At 42.5% G+C, this 19,802-nt stretch overlaps 1 non-coding gene across 1 annotated transcript; it reads right to left on the bottom strand.

The window, feature by feature from the left end:
* Positions 1-5,113: 5,113 nt before the first annotated feature.
* TRNAG-CCC lies at positions 5,114-5,186 on the bottom strand. Its single transcript has one exon. It is a non-coding gene; the product is annotated as a tRNA-Gly (tRNA).
* Between the last annotated feature and the right edge of the window lie 14,616 nt (positions 5,187-19,802).

The raw sequence follows: 19,802 nt of genomic DNA, 5'->3' as shown, positions 1-19,802 counted from the left end.
CGAAACGAGAGATGTGCCCATCTGACTCCAGACCATGGCTTGGTTCAATACTCTTACGTTACTCCTCAACCCATGGAAGACTGGGGGACTGTTATATGTCTGGAATGATCCTGGGGACAAGGGAATAAAGACCATTCACTGAGTTTCCCAAGACAGCCACAATTTCACACATTGTATTGGAGTGTTAGAGTGGCAACATCATATATCATCTAACCTGGATGTTTTTTGAGAGTGACAAGTGCTGTCCTGGACAGGATTCCAGGAGAAGACATAAACTAAGGCAGTACCAGACAGACTGGGACAAATGCTCTCTACCTGCTGTCCACATATAATTATATTAGTACAAATCCTGACTCTTCCTTCTATCATGGACTACGGCATCTAATATTTCATTTCCCAGCGTATTTTCTCATGTCCTCTCTGCTGGCGGGATCACCCCTCTTGCTTTTGGCCAATGACTTCAACCCATGATGTCATCACAGAGCTGGCAAGTACAATATCACTCTCCTCCCAAGCATCAAAGGTCCAGTGAAGGACAAGCTCAAAGCCAAGTCATTGGAGGTTATTTCCAGGGATTCTTCTGACCCACACTTTGGGGGAAGGCAGATATCATGATGCTCAAAAGATAAACTGTTGGATTTGCCTCCTCATTCTTTTTTGGGTGTTTAGGGGAAGTGTATCGTCTGACACTGCCCATCCACCAAGAGGCAGAGACAAGTGGAGATAAGAGGGGAGCACAAAAAGGGAATATCTTCTCAGTATTGGGCCACTGGCTTCAGCCCCAAATCTTAGGGTCCAGTCTCTGATACCTTCATTCCTGAATTCACTTATTAGACTTTGGTGGTGGTGGTGTTCAGTAGCTAAGTCATGTCCAACCCTTTGCAATCCCATGGACTGCAGTATGCCAGGCCTCCCTGCCACACATCATCGCTCTGAGTTTGCCCAAGTTCATGTCCCTTGAGTTGGTGTTGCTACCCAACCATCTCATCCTTTGCCACCCTCTTCTCCTTTTGCCTTCAGTCAGATGCTATCCAACCATCTCATCCTCCATGCCCTCTTCTCCATGTGCTTTCAATTAAACTTTGTAGGCTAACACAAAATCTTCCCAAATCCAGTATCTAATATAGTCTGAGGTCACTTAGATATCTGTACTTCCTTTTGTTAAAAGCAGCATGAAATAGGTTTCTATTGCTTGCAATCAAAATACTTCTAACTATACAGATACCAAAAATATGGATATGGAAAAGGACTTCTAAGAAAGGTAAAATACTTCAGTAAAAGGAAATTTAGGAAGGAGAGAAGTCATGGTAAGCAGAATATTTTCATTAAAATAATCTTCTGAGTGGGCTTGGGAGAACTTAAACATTTGTCTAAGGAAAAAAGAAATTCCATGTCAAGAGGTCTGGTTGAAAGAAGAACATGAACATGGAAAGGCATTATGGGGTAGCAGCACTGACATCAATAAATTATGGTTCAAATGCCAGCTCCACTGCTGAGTTCTCAGTCAAGACACTTCAGCTTCTGAGCTTCTGTTTCTTCCTCCAAGACATAAGGTTTTTGACAACTCTCGGAGTTGTTAAGAGAGTCATCATGAGCATACATAAAGTACCCACATGACTGTTAACACACAGACGGTTATTAAAAAGTAGTGATTATTATTTGTGTGTGGAGGGCAGCAAAGAGATCCAATTGTAAAAGAGCTGGGCTAGAGACTGTGTTATTCCTAGAGGTAGAAAGTACACTTTTGTTGTCTTTGGCCAGCTGTGGCCTGGACTAAGGTCTGGACTCTATGAAGTGTTTAATAAAAGTCAACAAATAGATAAATGAAAAATGAAATAATTGATGCATATACAAAGCCTTAGAAAGATCTCAAATAACCATAAAAGCCATCATCAATATCCTCAAAGTAAATGTATCTGGCAAGGTATTTAGTGTCTGATTAAAGAATCCTCACAGCAGTCGGAAGACTTAAAACCTGCAACATAGTACAGATAAGAAAAAAAAGTAAAGCAATCATTTTTGCTTATATTCATAAACCCATGTGACTGACTTACAAATAGAGAATAAGCAGAAAGAGACGCGTACGCCTACAGAACCAATGTATGGTTGGCAGTGGGAAGGTCAGGGGGAAGGGATAGTTATGGAGTTTGGGATGGACAGGTACTCATTGCTATAGTTAAAATGGATAACCAGCCAGGACCTACTGTAGAGTTCAGTGAACTCTGCTCAACGTTATCTGGCAGCCTGGATAGGAAGGGGGTTTGGGAAGAATGGATACATGTATACGTACGGCTGAGACCCTTTGCTGTTCACCCGAAACTATCACAACATGGTTTATTAATCAGCTATACCTCAACACAAAATAAAAAGGTTAAAAATAAACAAAAGCCAGCTGTTTAAAAAAAGAGAGAGGGGAAAATATGCATCGTTCATCCAATCATTCATTTATCTGTCAGTTCATTCACAGGCATTAGCTTCTGTTCTGATTCGGCAATGTTATGCACCCTAGGGACTCACAGATGAAGACACAGTTGCTGCCAGGGAACCCTCAAACAAGGGCATGAAGAAGACATATGAATGACTAACTTTGATCTAATATAATACATATCATTCTGTCAGAGGTATTAAAGGCTCCAGATCTCCTGAAAAATGAGCATTCACTTTAAAGAAGGAGACTGGAATACACCAAGACAGGCTGAGGAAAAAAAGTAACTCATGAAGGAGGAAACAGCATAGCACAGGCATAAAGTCATGAAGATACCTGTTGTCTTTGGGAAGGACAGTGAATTGTCTGATCTCTCTGGAACAGGCACACTTGAGGAGAGTAGGGGCGCCGAAACGTGAAGACGGGGTTGACCAGATATCCACAGGCCTTGACTACCAAGCTAAAACAAAGAGAGTTCACTCTGCAGAAGCTGACAGGCCACCAAAATGTTTGATAAAGAGTGTGACATAACCAAATGGGAGTCTTAGTGAAATAACTGAAAGGAGAGCAGAGAGCAGGTTAGAAAGGATGATGGCAAGACAGATATTATTCATTTTATATTGAAAAGTCAATTGCCAAAGATATTAGTAAGGATGAGTACATATATGGACACACTGGAAACTGAAAGAGAGAAGTCTACATAAGTCAGGGCTCTAAGGGACAAAGCGGAAGAAAACCCAACCCAAAGTGCATCAAGAGGGTTGGGAACAAGGCGTTACTGTCCTATGTAATAACTGAAACACACGTGTCTGTATGATTTCATCCAGATTTTCTCGACATCCCTGTACCATCCTCATCATCATTTATATAACCATTCCCTTGTAAGGCAGTTAGATTATGTCCAGTTTGGGGAACTGGCAGCATCTCTCATCACGGTGCCATCTCCCATCGTCACAATTTCTAAATCAGACAAATCAAGGTGATTTGTCCAGAAAATTCTGAATCGTGTTTCAGTGGTCTGTTTAGACCAGGTACTCATCCCTGAGTCATTTTTGAGGCCAATGTGTGGGATGCCCTGATGGGTCGGGTCTGGATTATGTGCCATTTTGAATTTGAGGTGGGTTATACATGTTCTTTGAAACGTATACAATTATGACTCTTTTCACATTGATCAAACATTCAAACTGCAGTACAGTGATTAAAGATGAATAAAGTTGAAACTAAAAGGAGACCTGGGTTTAAAAGAAGGGACATGTGTTTATTATCTGGGTGAACTCTGGCAAATTATTTAACCCCCTCTGATTCTCTGATCCACAGTCTATAAAACAGATGCAACACTAATATGTAAATGAGAATTAGGCAGAATATTACATGTAAAGTGGAACATATGAATATGTATGTGTGTGGGGGGGTATATCTGGAAATGGAATATATACTTGGAATCAAAGTATTTGGCTTTTAAAATCCCAAGTAATTCCAACTCTATATTTAAATGTGTGTATATGTATTTGTGTGTGTTTAGGAGCTCTAGTTCCTAGACATAATCTGGCTAGACTGGACATAATCTAGCTACCTTACAAGGGAATGGTTATATAAATAATGATGAACTCACACAATAAAATAATACATAAACCTTAAGCAGAATGCAATAGACCTATATAGGCCAACTGGAGGGCTGATGCTGAAGCTGAAACTCCAACACTTTGGCCACCTGATGCAAAGAACTGACTCATTGGAAAAGACTCTGATGCTGGGCAAGATTGAAGGCAGGAGGAGAAGGTGATGACAGAGGATAAGATGGTTAGATGTCATCACTGACTTGATGGACATGAGTCTGAGCAGGCTCTGAGAGTTGGTGATGGACAGGGAAGCCTGGCATGCTGCAGTCCATGGGGTCACAGAGTCAGACGTGACTGAGCGACTGAACTGATACAAGCAGATACAGGAAGATCTTCATGATGCATCATTAAATACCAAGAGTAAGGTATAAAACAATGAGTTGAGTATACACTTATTTAAACAAACCATATATATGTGTGTGTGTTGTATATACACACATATACATCATTGTTCAGTCACTGAGTCGTGTCCAACTCTTTGTGACCCCATGGACTGCAGCACACCGGGTTTCCCTGCCCTCTACTGTCTCCCAGAGTTTGCACAAGTTCATGTCCATTGAGTCGATGATAAACATAAACATACACGCCTACATATGTATACACACACATATATTTCATTAAATCATATAGAAATATAAGCTATATATGTATGGTTTATATTCTTAAAAGCATTACTGTACTTTATGTACTAAGTACTATGTACTGATAATTACGCACATGTATAACATAATAAATATACAAATAAAGATGCACATATAAGAACTTTTATATGACTAGAACTTTCATGAAAAAATACATAAGAAGCCAAAAATGGTTGCTGAAGGTGACCTGGCCACCTGGAAAGAGACCTTAAATTTTATTCTATGTTTGAAATTCTTATTTTTTTTAAATGTCCATCTGTTTTATGGGTTCAGTTTTTAGAAACATGCTCTTCATATCACTCTACTGTGTTTTTTTCATTCTTTTAAGTATCGACATTTATTTATTTGGCTGTGCTAGGTCTTAATTGTGGCATGTGGGATCTTTAGCTGCAGCCCGCAAACTCTTAGCTGTGGCATGCGGGATCCAGTTCCCTGACCAGGGATTGAACCTGGACCCCCTGCATTGGGAGTGCAGAGTCGTAGCCACTGGACCACCAGGGAAATCCTTGAAATTCCTATCTTTGCAACCATGTGCAAAATATCATTCCATGCCTTTTTCCTAAACGTGATTTTCACTGACCTTTCCCAATGCATCTGCTGTTGTTTATCCTATCAGTGAAAACGCCCAGCAGAATTTCCATTCCTAATGGTGTTTGCGTGGGAATGGACCAGCTTTTTTCAGACCACCATATTTACATGCAAGGGCCACTTTGGTGGAAACGATGCTAGCTGATTAAGAGGGTTTGTGCAAAAGTACCCACTGTGATTGAAACACTCATTTAATACATTTTAAGTGCCCGAAATGCTCAGCTTCCTTGATTGGTGTTGATTGTTTGCATTTGATTTATTTCCTCCGTATCAGTGTTCATTAAGTTACTTAAGTAATGGCCACCCTGTAGCTGTGTCTCTATTTAACTCCACATCTTTGGGAGCATTCTAATTCAGAGACTGTTCACTTCAGGAGCTGGGAATGTAGATTTGACCTCTGAAGGGTTGTGTATTCCTCATAGAAATTATTTACAAGGAAAATTATCTTTCAAAAAAAATTCACAGCAGTCTCCTCTGATTTTTTTTCTATTTATAGCTTCTATTCTTGGCAGAAGTCTTATTATTTTTGACAGTTTATTAACTACCACAGACACACTTATAAAGTGATGTTCAATGTTCACAACAGTGTGCTTGATCTTCCACATTTTAAAAATCTACTACCCGTGTGGACAGTAAGAGTTCTGCCAGCAACATTCTAATAGTCCTTATACAAGTTCAGTTCAATTGCTCTGTCATGTCCAACTCTCTGCAATCCCACAGACTGCAGCACACCAAGCTTCTCTGTCCATCACCAACTCCTGGAGCTTACTCAAACTCATGTCCATTGAGTCGGTGATGCCATTCAATCATCTCATCCTCTTTTGTCCCCTTCTCCTCCTGACTTCAATCTTTCTCTTTCCCAGCATCAGGGTCTTTCTAATGAGTCAGTTCTTCGCATCAGGTGGCCAAAGGATTGAAGCTTCAGCTTCAGCATCAGTCCTTCCAGTGAATATTCAGGATTTCCTTTAGGATGGACTGGTTGGATCTCCTTGCAGTCCAAGGGACTCTCAAGATTCTTCTCCAACACCACAGTTCAAAAGCATCAATTCTTCGGTGCTCAGCTTTCTTTATAGTCCAACTCTCACATCCATACATGACCACTGGAAAAACCATAGCTTTGACTTGACAGACCTTGGTTGGTAAAGTAATGTCCCTGCTTTTTAATACACAGTCTATGTTGGACATAGCTTTTCTTCCCAGGAGTAAGCGTCTTTTAATTTCATGGCTGTGGTCATCATCTGCAGTGATTTTGGTGCTAAACCCACTGTAAAAAAACAAAAGACACAGCTTCACAGACGTGGCTTCACTGGACATTCTGATAGTCCATAGTTTGAATGGAGATTTCCTTCTTGTGTTTTTTTTTTTTTTTTTTATCTGTCCCAGTGGAGGGGGGTATGGGGACTTCTCTTCATTCGTTGTTTGTATTCAGGCTGTTGAGATTTGCTTTTGCTTCCCAGGAGGACAAGTAGTGATGTCAGTTGCTGTCACACATTTACATCAAGAAGCTTCACTATGGAAAGGGGAGGGTGGGTCAGGCAGGCGAGGGGGTCAGAAGGAGGGTCTTCTGTGCTGCGTAATCTAGGATAAGCATCAGGATGTGTGATGTCATGAGCACCAGGGACAGGCAGAGGGCCCTGGGAACACGGGGCATGAAAGTAAAACGAGAAAGAACAAGCCGCATTTGTCTGCATATTTTTGCCCACAAAAGCTGGGTGCTTCAAGAACGAGTAGGAGTTTGACCACTTGGAATGAAAGCCCAAATGAGACTGAGTTGTAAGTACACAGGACCCTGGTGCCCTGGCATGCGGAGCCCCTTCCTACAGCAGTGGGATTTTTAGCTGAAAAATCACAACAAGTGAAGTCACAGTAACTGAGGGGAACTTCAGGTGGTCTGGGCTTCCCAAGTGGTGCTAGCGGTCCAGCATCTGTCTGCCAGTGCAGGAAAAAAGAGATGTAAGAGACACTATCCGATCCCTGGGTGAGGAAGATCCCCTGGAGGAGGGCATGGCAACCCACTTAAGCATTCTTGCCTGGAGAATCCCATGGACAGAGGAGCCTGGGGGGCTAAAGTCCGTAAGGTCGCAAAGAGCTGGACAGGATTAAAGCACACCAGCAGTCTAGCGAGGTTTACCTCGGGGGAAGGTCTGGGTTGAAGTTCTCTGTGCTCCTGGACAAAGTATGAGATCTAAAAGCTTGCCAGGTTGTCAAAGAGTGAGTTTGGGTCTTGAGGCTTGAGCGAGGGTTCTAAGGCTCCAGGAGGCGTAAGAAGGGGGAGCCTCACTCCAGTGTCCTGTGTGAAGCCACTCACCAGTCACATGGTTCTCCCGTCCCCAATTCAAGGCTGGAGCCCATCCAGGGGTGGCAGCCAATGGTTACTTTGAGAGAAGCTGCAGAACCATCTTAGTAGACCCTGAGAAAACCAGCACCCACAGAGACCACTCATGGGCATATTTTTGTTACAAGTAGAAAAAATGTTTATTATTCATATTTGCAGAAAGAAAAAAAATTTTTGAGTCAGGAGGAGAAGAGTAATTTATTCTTAACAGGTGGACTGCATAAATCTTTCTGCCATGACACAGGCATTCATTATAATGAATGTGACACTTACGTGACAGGTATTTACTGAGTGTGTGCTCTCCCTAAGGCACTGTGCTCGGCGCTGTGGGGTCCAGAGAAATTACCCTGAAGCAGAGTTTACGGAGAATCTTAAGTTTGCCAGGGGAAACTGAATATCAAAGCGAAATACAGGATGACTGTGGAAACCAGTATGGAGGGTCCTTAAGAAACTAAACCTACAGCTACCATATGATCCAGCAATCGCACTCCTGGGTGTATATCTGGGGCAAAAAAAAAATGAACATTCTAATTCAGAAAGACATACACACTTCAGCGTGTACAGCAGCAGTATTTACCATAGCTAGGACATGGAAACCCCGAAGTGCCCATCAAAACGATTGCTTTGGAAGGTGTGGCATGTACACACACACACTCACACGCACACACACACACAGTGAAGATCCTGTGCACTGTAACTAAGGCCTGACGCAACCAAATAAATTAATTTAAAAAGAAAATAAAACAGCACTGTCCATTCTCTTTTTCACAAACTTCTTCCACAGGGAAACCAAGGCGTACTTTGGTCCTCTAACACTGTAATTTCCTGAATCCCCCTTCTCAATACAACACCCTTCTGTTTTAGCAAGATAATAAAGAGTGAATACTTAACAAAATCTATAGGAAGATGTGTTTATACTAAAAACACCCTTGCCATTAAGATTTTAATGACTGTCATTATTATGGTTCAGGCAGAACAAAAGCAAAATCCCAAGCACTCTTCAGACATTTCACTTGGCTGAGGAATGCCCTGGATAAGTCATTCCTTTTGTATGTGTAACAGTTAGAGCCGAGTTTGCTTAGCGATAAAATGGTATGCAGTGACAGACACAGGGATTTGATGGCAACCCAGTCCAGTACTCTTGCCTGGAAAATCCAATGGATGGAGGAGCCTGGTAGGCTGCAGTCCATGGGGTCACTAACAGTCGGACACGACTGAGCGACTTCCCTTTCAATTTTCACTTTCATGCATTGGAGAAGGAAATGGCAACCCACTCCAGTGTTCTTGCCTGGAGAATCCCGGGGATGGTAGAGCCTGGTGGGCTGCCATCTATGGGGTCGCACAGAGTCAGACACGACTGAAGAGACTTAGCAGCAGCAGCAGACATTACTCAGGAGCGCACATGTGTGTGTGTGTGTGTGTGTGTGTGTGTGTGTGTGTGAAGTTCTATGAAAATTTATCCTATGTGTAGATTCATGCCCCATATATGGATTCATGTAGCTGCAACCCAAACCAAGATGCAAGATATTCCTTCACCAGAAAGGAGGTCCCTGTCTCTACTCCTTTCCAACCGTCTTTTCCATCAGTGTCTTTTCCATAAGTTTATGAGGCCACCATCAACTCAGTCACTCAGGTAGAACATACTTACTCTTCAGATGGGCTTCCCTGGTGGCTCAGTGGTAAAGAACCCGCCTGCCAATGTAGGATACATGGGTTTGATTCCTGGGTCGGGAAGATCCCCTGGAGGAGGAAATGGCAACCCACTCCAGTATTCTTGCCTGGAGAATCCCATGGACAGAGGAGACTGGCAGGCTCCACAAGGCCCTGCTGGCCACCTTAAGGCTCTCTGTCTCCTTCTGAAGAGCAAAGTGAACTCCGAAATCCTGAAGGCTATAGCACCGGGTGACATAACCAGATTACATGGTAGCCACATGGGAAACTTGGAACAAGTGGGGAGCAGGGGTAGGACTTCACTGCCACCACACATTCCAGGGGGGATAGCGGTTTGGTGCCAAATAGAAGTTGATGGAAAGAAGATGTTCTTTCAGTCAACTCTTTTACTTTGTCTTCCCTCCAGTTTGAGCTTTCCCCAACTCGCCTTTGAAGCTGTGGCTAAAGGGACTTCTCTGAAATGCCGCTGACGTCATGTGAATGTAGGATAAAACCCAGATTCAACACGACCCATACTGTACTTCTTCATTTGGCCCACCCCTACTTTCCAGCCTCCCTCTGTCTCACCCTCTCCCCTGCCTCAACAAACTATGTGATTTTCCCTGGCAGGTCTAGATCAGGTCCCTGCACATGCCAAGCAAGCTCTGTAGAATTCAACAGACATGGTGCCCCTGGGTTTGTGCATCATGAATGCCCAGATCGAACTGAGATTTTTCAAAGCCCATTCCCTGTCGGTGATGAATATGCAGAAGTCCTACCCCATGGTTACTAGCATCTAACAGGTTGACCGGTCTCAGCTGCTTCATACCAATCCAGGAAGAAGTGACTCTGAACAAGACCCCAAAGTCACCGCATTAAGAAATTATTTTGGAAAAGGAGAGAGCACAGGATGGAGGGAAACGCAGAAGCACAAAGGCACGTGGATACATCACAGAGGGTGAACCTCAAATGGGTTTCGACCTGAGGACTCTGATCTCCCTCCTTTTGTTCCAGCTTCTAAAGCTGAGGTTATAGGAATGCTTTTCTGGATGCCTGCATAACAAGACAGCCAGTCTCAAAGGTAAAAAAAATATATATTATATTCTTATTTTTGGCTGTGCTGGGTCTTTGTGACTGCATGGGCTTCTCTCTAGCTGCAATAATCAGGGTCTACTCTCCAGTTGCAGTGCTCAGGCTACTCATGTCAGGGGCTTCTCTTGTGGAGCACGGGCTCCTCTTGTTGTGGAGCACAGGCTCTAGGGCTTGTAGGCTTCAGCAGCTGTGGCTCCCAGGCTTTAGTGCACAGGCTCAGTAGTTGTGGTGCGCGGGCTTTGTTGCTCTGCGGCACGTGGGATCTACCCCGCTCAGGGGTCAAACCCATGTCTCCTGCATTGGCAGGTGGATTCTTTACCACTGAGCCACCAGGGAAGCCCTCAATAGAGATGTTTTTAAAATGGCTACTTAAGTGGCAAAGTGGGTAGAAACGATCACACACACATATACCAAAATTTCATGAAGATGAAATCCAGTGGTAAAATTATCAGGATTACCAGAAAGCTATTGTGTTGAGGGGTGGGGGGAGAGGAAAAAAAGCTAAAAAGCTCGACTCCCACTTTGGTCCCATCATTCAAAAGAACAAACACTTTATAATCCAGGGGAGACCTCCACTCATCTGAGAATGAGCTGCTGTCCTCCAGCCCTAAGTCCATAAATAGTCTTTGCACATTCTGTTCAGTGACACCAAACAGAGACAAGGTCCCTCCTGGCGTGACATTCCATCCGGCCAGCACTCTCACCACATTCTTGTCTCCTTGGGAAGCAAACCGCTTCTCTGCTGTTTCCCCACTGTGTCCAATTACACTGCTCCCTGGCTAAACGAGCTCTTAGGCATTCAATACATTTTTAAGGCAATGGATCAGCATGATTATTCTGGGAAACACAAAGCTCACGAAGGAATAGGGCAAATTACAAATTTCAGGAAATATTGGTCTTTGCACATTAATCACACTAATAATATTACAAATGAGAGACGTATAAATCCACTTCCCTCTGTGCATGACTTGCTTTGTTTGATCCCTCTGAAGCAAGTGAGCAGGGTATTGTTTCGATGTATTTAGTCCCCTTCTTGATTGTTTTCAATCACGGCTACGTGTTTAAAAATCAGAACAGAAAACTGGAAAGCTACACAATTTTTCCAATTAGCAGTCAAATCCATAGCAAACATCATGATGGAAAACGGGAGGGCTATCAGAGACTGCCAGATACACACCACACACCACACTAGTGTCTCATTCTAAGCCCAGGGCAGCCATCCCCAATTGACTACAGAATTCCAGCCTACAGAGATCAGAGGTGGCCTCAAACAAAGTACTTACCTACCAATTGGAATTGACTTCACTGTGACCCAGGTTTAAAGACAAAGCAAAGAAATGCTGGTGGGTGGAATGCCCTCCAAGGACACACAGTGAACAAGAGTCAAAGCCAAGTGAAAAAAGTGAAAGTGTGAGTCACTCAGTTGAGTTGAAAACAACAGACCCCGTAGACTGTCGCCAGCCTCTGTCTATGGAATTCTCCAGGCAAGAACAATGGAGTGGGTAGTCATTCCCTTCTCTAGAGGATCTTCCCGACCCAGGGATCAAATCCTGCACTGCAGGCAGATTCTTTACCATCTGAGCTACTAGGGAAAACCAAATCTGACTCTTTGTGAACCCATGGACTATACAGTCCATGGAGTTCTCCAGGCCAGAATACTGGAGTGGGTGGCCTTTCCCCTCTCTAGGGATCTTCCCAACCCAGGGATCGAACCTAGGTCTCCTGCACTGCAGGTGGATTCTTTACCTGCTGAGCCATGAGGGAAACCCTCAAAGCCAAGAAGAGAAGTCAAGTCTTAATCTCCATCTAGTCCTCTTAAACTACACCTGTAACAGGTACCCCCCTCGTCTATGTAGAGCACCTGGGCAGAATTCCTTCCGTGTTTATGGGCTCTGCTAAGAATTCCATTTAAGGAAATGAGAAGAGCCATAGAGGAGTCTCATCAATGAGTTTGAGCATGGAAACCGCCACTTACAACTTCACATTTCCACAACACAAACACACACACACACACACCCCACCCCACCCCACCACAGCACATCTCCATCTGTAAACCTGCTCTACCTTTTCTGCATGGCTGCATCCTTCCCAAGACTCACATTTCCATTTTAATTACTACTATTCCAAAATATCCTTCCACACCCACTTATCTAAACAGATGCTCCATTCTTTGGTTTCTATCTTAATACTCTATGTTATGGTCACCATGGACTATGAGTGGTAGCTCGTATAACTATTCACTAGTTTTACCAGTTCACTATTCCTCCTCTCTGGACTGCATGCTCCAGGATGTCAGAGGACCACCTCTGCTTCCCCTCCACCAACATCGGATGGAGGTCAGCACAGGACCACATCAGCGAATGAATGATAAACACCGCGCTTTCTAGAAGGAGCTCACCCTCACGTTTTTGCTCCATCTCTTTGACCTATTCATATCCACATGGAGGGATATCCTTGGGTAACACCTGCCAGAGGAGGGGGCTTGGGTGTGCAGTCCTTCCCTTATGGTAGCACCTGAGATATTTGCTCCATCAAGCAAATAAAAGTCCCTTTCGATTGTTGAAGTAAAGAAAGTAAACACCTAAGCTCAGCTCTGTCATTAGACCTCCCTAAGCTTCCACTTACTTCTGTTAGCTAGTAGAAAGTGGTAAAGGGCTTCCCCAGTGGCTCAGACAGTAAAGAATCTGCCCGCAAATGCAGGAGACCCAGGTTCAATCCCTGGGTTGGGAAGGTTCCCTGGAGAAGGGAAATGGCTTACCCACTCCAGTGTTCTTATCTGGAGACTCCCATGGACAGGGGAGCCTGGCGGGCTACAGTCCATGGGGTCGCAAAGCACTGGACATGGCTGAGTGACTAACATTTTCACCTTCGGGTTAAGAAGAAAAGTTCTAGACTGGGGTAGCCTGAGCTTCAGTTCTGAGCTTTCCACCAAATGACAGTGCAATTAGGTCCATTTGTTTCAGCCTCAAAGCATGAAAATAATAAGAGTATTTTTCTGACACTGTTACAATTATTAAACAAGTTAATATACATAAAGTACCAGGTACCTAGTGAGTATTCAATAGGTATCAGTGACTATTGTTAATTTTTAAAGGTTAAAAAGATTCATTTCAATCACTAATTTATTGAGTTTATCTCCTCAGTGCTCCTAGCATTTTGTTTTTGCAAAGGGAAAAGCTATTTGAACACCATTATAAAGTCTTTTGTGGAGTGGATAGGGTAAAATATATTTATTATTATCTATAATTTCCTAGTATTATTTCCATCATATACATGTAATCTTGACTTAAAAGGAGATTCATAGTCAAGTGCACACTGAATAGAGGGGAAATTTTTGTTGTGTTAAACTACAAAAGCAGAATCATGTCTTTTGTTTTTCTTTAAAATAACGGATTTAGATCATATTCATAGGATCAAATAATACTCCAAAACATGCAATAGGCTACAGGCAATATCCAATCCAATGAAAATTTTCCACTTTTAATTTAAAGACCACCAACTTTAAAATGGATATATTCTATAATTAAAGCTATCCATTTTTTCAACACTGGAAGGATGTTTTCCCTCAGCATAATAATTACAAGTAAAGAAAATCTTTCTGGTGTTTTTTTTTTTTTTTTTTTTTTCCCCATGAAGTCTTGAAAATCTGGAAGGAAACCAATATTTACATTTGGGTTGGTATTTTGCATTAAATTCATATACATACTAAATTTCTTCTGGCTCTTCTACAGAAGAGTACGATTAGCTCACGCTCCATTTTCAGACATGCATAAAAAGCAAATAACAACTTATCTCTTTTTATGAGCTGCTCATAAAGCAAAATCCATTCTTGTCCATGTGACTTAACCCTTACAAGCACCAGAAGGAGCTGTCCCCTTGGTCTTATCTCCAGACACACAGAGCGAAAGGTAGGGTGGAGACAGTGAGACAATACATGAAGGGAAGTCCCTAAAGGCCAGCACCAGGAGAGCTGGGGTCTCTACATCTCGTGCATCCTAAGTGTTCTGGAATTACCAGAAAATATGGAGACCATCCAAGTGTTAGTCACTCAGTCACATGTGACTCTTTGCGACCCCAAGGACTGCAGCCCTCCAGGCTCCTCTGTCTGTGGAATTCTCCAGGCAAGAATAATGGAATTGCCTTCTCCAGGGGATCTTCCCAACCCAGGGGTTGAACCTGGGTCTCCTGCATTGCAGGCGGGTTCTTTATTGTCTGAGCCAAGAAAGGATTTTAGAATAACAGGAGAGCGTGGAGACTATACAAGCCCATGTCTTTTCCTTGGAGAAAGAGCTTAGCTTCTGATTTTTGTTCTCTGTTTAGCAGCTAAGGCAACTCTGTGAGCTTTACAAATGGCCTCTTAGACTAGAGAATGACACTGTGGTCTCTGGGGTAAAAGGTAAGGAGATGACATTTATCTCAACTACCTCTCAGAGGCTGACGCTTCAGCATAACCCGGCCTGTCACAAGGATGGGCCAAAGAGGCATCTATTGTGCATGTCACATCTCCCCATGCCCTGGAAGAGCTGTGGGGCAAAGATGTATACATCATTTAAAATAAATGCCAATCACTTTACCTCTGCTTGTATTAAGCAGACAGTCCAAAAGGTTTGTGTGCATGCATGACAAACACATTGGTGAAGGACTGTTACAACTGATAACCACACAGCTATTCTGTGTCAGAAGACACACAGACCTTTGGAGGTGGCTCCTGCAGCTACTCTTAAAAGAACTGAGTCTTTAATATTCCCATGCCCCTACCCAAAGTGGTCTCCTGCTTCATGGCCATGAGATGGCTGCTCCATTTTCTGAATAAATACTCCTTCCAGGCAAGAAAAAGCATGAAGGAGAAAGGGAGGTGGCAAGGAGGCTCGCACCAGCTTGGTAAAGGTTCCCGCAGACTTTCCTGGAGAGGGAAATGGCAACCCACTTCAGTATTCTTGCCTGGAGAATCCCATGGGCAGAGGAGCCTGGTGGGCCACATCCATGGGGTTGCAAAGAGCTGGACACGTCTGAGCAACTAAACAACAACCCCAACCTGCAGACTTCACTTATGAACCACTGGCTCCATGGTCACCTCCAACTGCAAAACACCCTGGGAAACCCAAGTTTGTCATCGTTGTTTTGTCTTAAACAGAAACATTGTCATACGCAACCAAAGCAGAAAATTGGAGAATGCGCACGGCGAGAACAACGGTTCTCAAAACGTGGTCCCCAGACCAGCACCGTCAGCATCACCTGAGAATATTTGGAAAATTCAAATTCCAAAACTTCTGGCGCTGGGACTCTCCTGGCAGTCCAGTGGCTAAGACTCTGAGCTCCCAATGCAGGGGCCCAGGTTCCACCCCTGGTCAGGGGACTAGAACCCACACGAAGCAACTAAAGATGCCACAGTGAAGAGCTAAGATCCCACGAGCCATAACTAAGACACAGCACCGCCAAATAAATGAACAAAGACAAATAAATATTAAAAGCTCTGGGGCTATGTTTTAAGAGAGCCTTCAGGGTATCTGGATTGACACAGGTTTGAGGAGGGCTGGGGTTCAACACTAAGAGTGTCCACAACAGACAGGCACAGGAGACAATAATAATATCATATTACTCTTTCAGTTGTTGAAATCTTGGAAGGATTATCTCATTCCCACATTAAAGATAAGAAAGGTGAAGGTGAAGACTCACAGCTGACAAGTGAATAGAAAATGATAACATTTCACCTTACACAAAGCACTTAAGAGGTTAATGAAGACAATGCTATTGGAGGCTAGCACTCGCAGTGAGTCATTCTTTAGACAGTTGAAAGTGGGGGCTGATGAAAGGAGAGTTTCCCACGTGGGTCAGTGGTAAAGAACCCGCCTGCCAATGCCAGAGACATGGGTTCAATCCCTGGGTCGGGAAGATCCCTGGGAGGAGAGCAAGGCAGCCCACTCCAGTATTCTTGCCTGGAGAATCCCATGGACAGAGGAGCCTGGCAGGCTACTCCACGGGGTCACAAAGAGTCAGACACCACTGAAGTAACTTAGCAGGCACACACAGATGACCTTGGAAGATGCATTCCTTTCTGAACCTCAGTTTCAGTATGTATAGTAGAAAATACCTCAGAAGCTTCCTTTTACTGAGAATTTCTCTGAAATACTAAATTACATGAAGACTTTGCACTCTTTGGAAAGAAGAATTTACAGGAATTTAAGTCATTTTTAACATCCTCAGTATAACGATCACCCAATGATTCTAAGAATTTCAGAAAAAGATTGTATTAAGACCTCAAACGGTTAATTACTCCATAAAATATCCAAAGAGCATGGCCCATGTGTTTCAGTTAATTCCTCAAAGTCCTGCACATAAAATCACAAGACAAACTTGATCAGAAATGCAGTACCCTGGATTCATACCCGGCGATGCCTCCTAGGCTAATAGGAACTTTCGCTTTCTGACATTATCCATTTTGCTAAAGCTGGTTATGATTCCCCACACATTACTTGAAAACCAATTTCATTCAAGACAAAAGAGTGTGAGCAGGGTATTACATTTTATGCCTAAATTATGCAAATTTGGTGGAGTTATATTGTATTGTGAGCAATTCCCTTTCTTCCAGTTTTCATTGTAGCATCAGTTAAAGTAAATTTCACTATCCTCATTTGCAAAAGGTGAATACTTTCTATTTTAACACCCTGGAGGGAAAGACTGACTTTTAATGAGCAGTTATCTAATATAAAAATCTCTTACATATGTTACTGACATCACCCCAAGTATTAAATGTACATTCCAGATAGGGTTGATCTTGATTCAATTAATCCTTGGAGAAAGGGCTTCACAGCCAAGCTCTGTCTGTTGCAAAGACAAGCCAGGAGGTGAAATAGAGGAGATGTGGGTTGAGTTCCTATGGACCTCAAACTGTAGCTGTTGGTACCAAGCTTTGGAACAAGCGCACTGTTTTTTTGTTTTTTTCACCACACTCCCCTAGCTCAACAGCAGGCAATGGGGTTGTGTCCTATCCCTTCCATTTTTAAGATCCCTTCCAAACTCTTCCACTTTCTGCCTCCCATAGCTCATCACTTCCCAGGAGGGAAGAGGCGTGTGGAGGAGACTGGGGACAGGCCAGCCTTTCGGGAGTGGGAGACTCCTTTGCTTTTGGCCTTGCCATACATGGGATCCTAGTTCCCTGACTAGGGAATCAAATCCACCCCCACCCCCCAGTAGAAGCCCAGAGTCTTAACCATTAGACCACCAGAGAAGTCCCTGAGGTAGGAGACTCCTGATCACTCTTGTCCACTGACCAATGCTGTCATCTTCATGTACAAGCCACCATGCTGACCTTCACATCTCTTTTCGATGATAACTGGACCCAGCGGGTGAGTCATTTACTATTTCCTAGGGTGTAAGGACATCAGTTGCAGTGACTTTGAAGAATAGGGCTTTATTTTTCTCACGTAAGTCTAGCACTTTCCTTCTCCAAGTGTGGGCTGTAGACCAGAAGCATCAGCATTGTGTGAAATTTTGATTGGAACACAAAGTCTTACATCCCACCTCAGACCTACTAAACAAGAATCTCTGGAGCTAAGGACAAGCAACCTGTGCTTCAGTGAAAGCTTTCAAGTGATTCTTATGTGCACCAAGTTAGAGAAGATCTCATCTGGAAGAAGGTGGTTGCTGTGTCAGAGGTGGTATACCTGTGGTTCCCTTCGCATTTCCTCAAGGTCAGAGAATGACTGCCATAGCTCCAGTCATCAGTTCTCTGTTCTGGGCAGGGAGAAGGAGGAAAGGAAATGTTCAACCCTTCTCATCATGTTTTTTGTCTCCAGGAAGTTTTAAGAGAGTTGAGGGTAGAAAAAATATTGGCTTCTCAGCCTGTATAGAAGATGAAGTAGAAGAAGGTTGGAAATTTCAACTCGGTAACTTGCAGTTTTGCCACATGTGGGCAGCAAGAACTTGGAAGAGTTATTTTATAGCTTCCATATTGGTATTTTTAAAAGAAATATCTCTCACCTCTAAAACGTCCATATCCATCAGGATGTTCAGTCTGCTGTTTGGAACACAACTTGCTTGATATCAGTATATCTTAAGTCAGTCCTTGCCTTTCACGATATACTCTTTTGTGCATCTTGAGTTTGGTAACATATGCATGGAATTCCTTATTAGAAAGTCAAGAGGGAACATCAAAAGAGAAGGACCACTACTCCCATTATTACAGAGAATAAGGGAAGTAAAGTAATTCTCATCTATTCCATTTAAGCTCATACTAGTGAATAACAGAAAAATTTGGGGTGACACATTAGCACACAGACTGACACTGAGATTATATAATAAACCATCTTGGAAAACACACCCGTGTTTTCATTTTATTTGATGCAAGAAACCTTAAGTTGTGGCTCTCAAAGTATAATCTAGGCAGCTGAATTGTTTAAAACACAAGACAGATCTCTATTAAGAAAACATACCCAGAGATTTAGTATATTCAAGTAACCTTACTGATAATCACAGAAATTCAAATCAAACAGCAATGAAATAGTTCCTATTAGCAAAATGTTAATTATAATATCCACGATGGGGTGGGAAGTAGAAAAACTAGTAATTATATCCTTTGCTAGTGGTTTTATAAATTGGTATGAAAAGCAAGTTGGAAATATATATATCAAGAGCCATATAAAATATTCCCTTTTCCATGATCCTGTAATTGCTTGTCTAGGAATCTGGTCTGAAGAAACGATCTTAAATAAAGGGGAAAATGTTCATTGGAACATTATTTAGAATAAAAACAGTAAAATATAATTCTCCCTAATAGAATAGCAATTCAACATTTTATAGTTTTATACAGACACACACACTCACACACTCAAGGAAGTATTTGACAGCTTTTTAAAATTATGGTTAGAGAAACTAGACCACTAGGTACCTATGAGACAATATTTCATTTTTTAAAAAATTCATATTCATTGTGATAGAAGCCATATAAATTAAAGAATGCATGGAAAGGGATATACCACAAATTTAATGCTGATTGTATTATGGTAAATATTTTTCCTTTCTTCATAATTTTCCACTAGAGGGTGAGTAATAGTGCCATGTTATTTTTTCAGCAAAAAATGCATTTCTACTAAAAACACACTAGAAATCATTTTGAATCTCTTGGAAGAAATAGCTCTTTAAACGTAGTTTATGACTACAATAAAAGTCTTTGGGAAATTCTGATTGTGTTTTGGTTGATCAAAAGATCTCATCGGTTGAAAGAAAATGAACAATATGAATTACAAATGATCAAGGAATCACAAGTCAGTATAAACTACATGGTTAATGGACTCCAGGGGATAATGCAGATCAAGTTTAAGTCCATCTTCTATCTCTTTTCAGTCCCTCAAGAGTCAGCAGAGTGTTCTAAACCCAGCAGGTCCAGGTTAACTGAGTCTGAAAGAAAAAAGGAGTGGGCCTCACATCTGTGTTAGGGGTGGACAGTGAAAGAA

Source organism: Bison bison, unplaced genomic scaffold (genome assembly GCF_000754665.1).
Source record: "Bison bison bison isolate TAMUID 2011002044 unplaced genomic scaffold, Bison_UMD1.0 scf7180017864144, whole genome shotgun sequence".
Taxonomy (NCBI): domain Eukaryota; kingdom Metazoa; phylum Chordata; class Mammalia; order Artiodactyla; family Bovidae; genus Bison; species Bison bison.
This window is presented reverse-complemented; position numbering and strand designations above follow the sequence as displayed.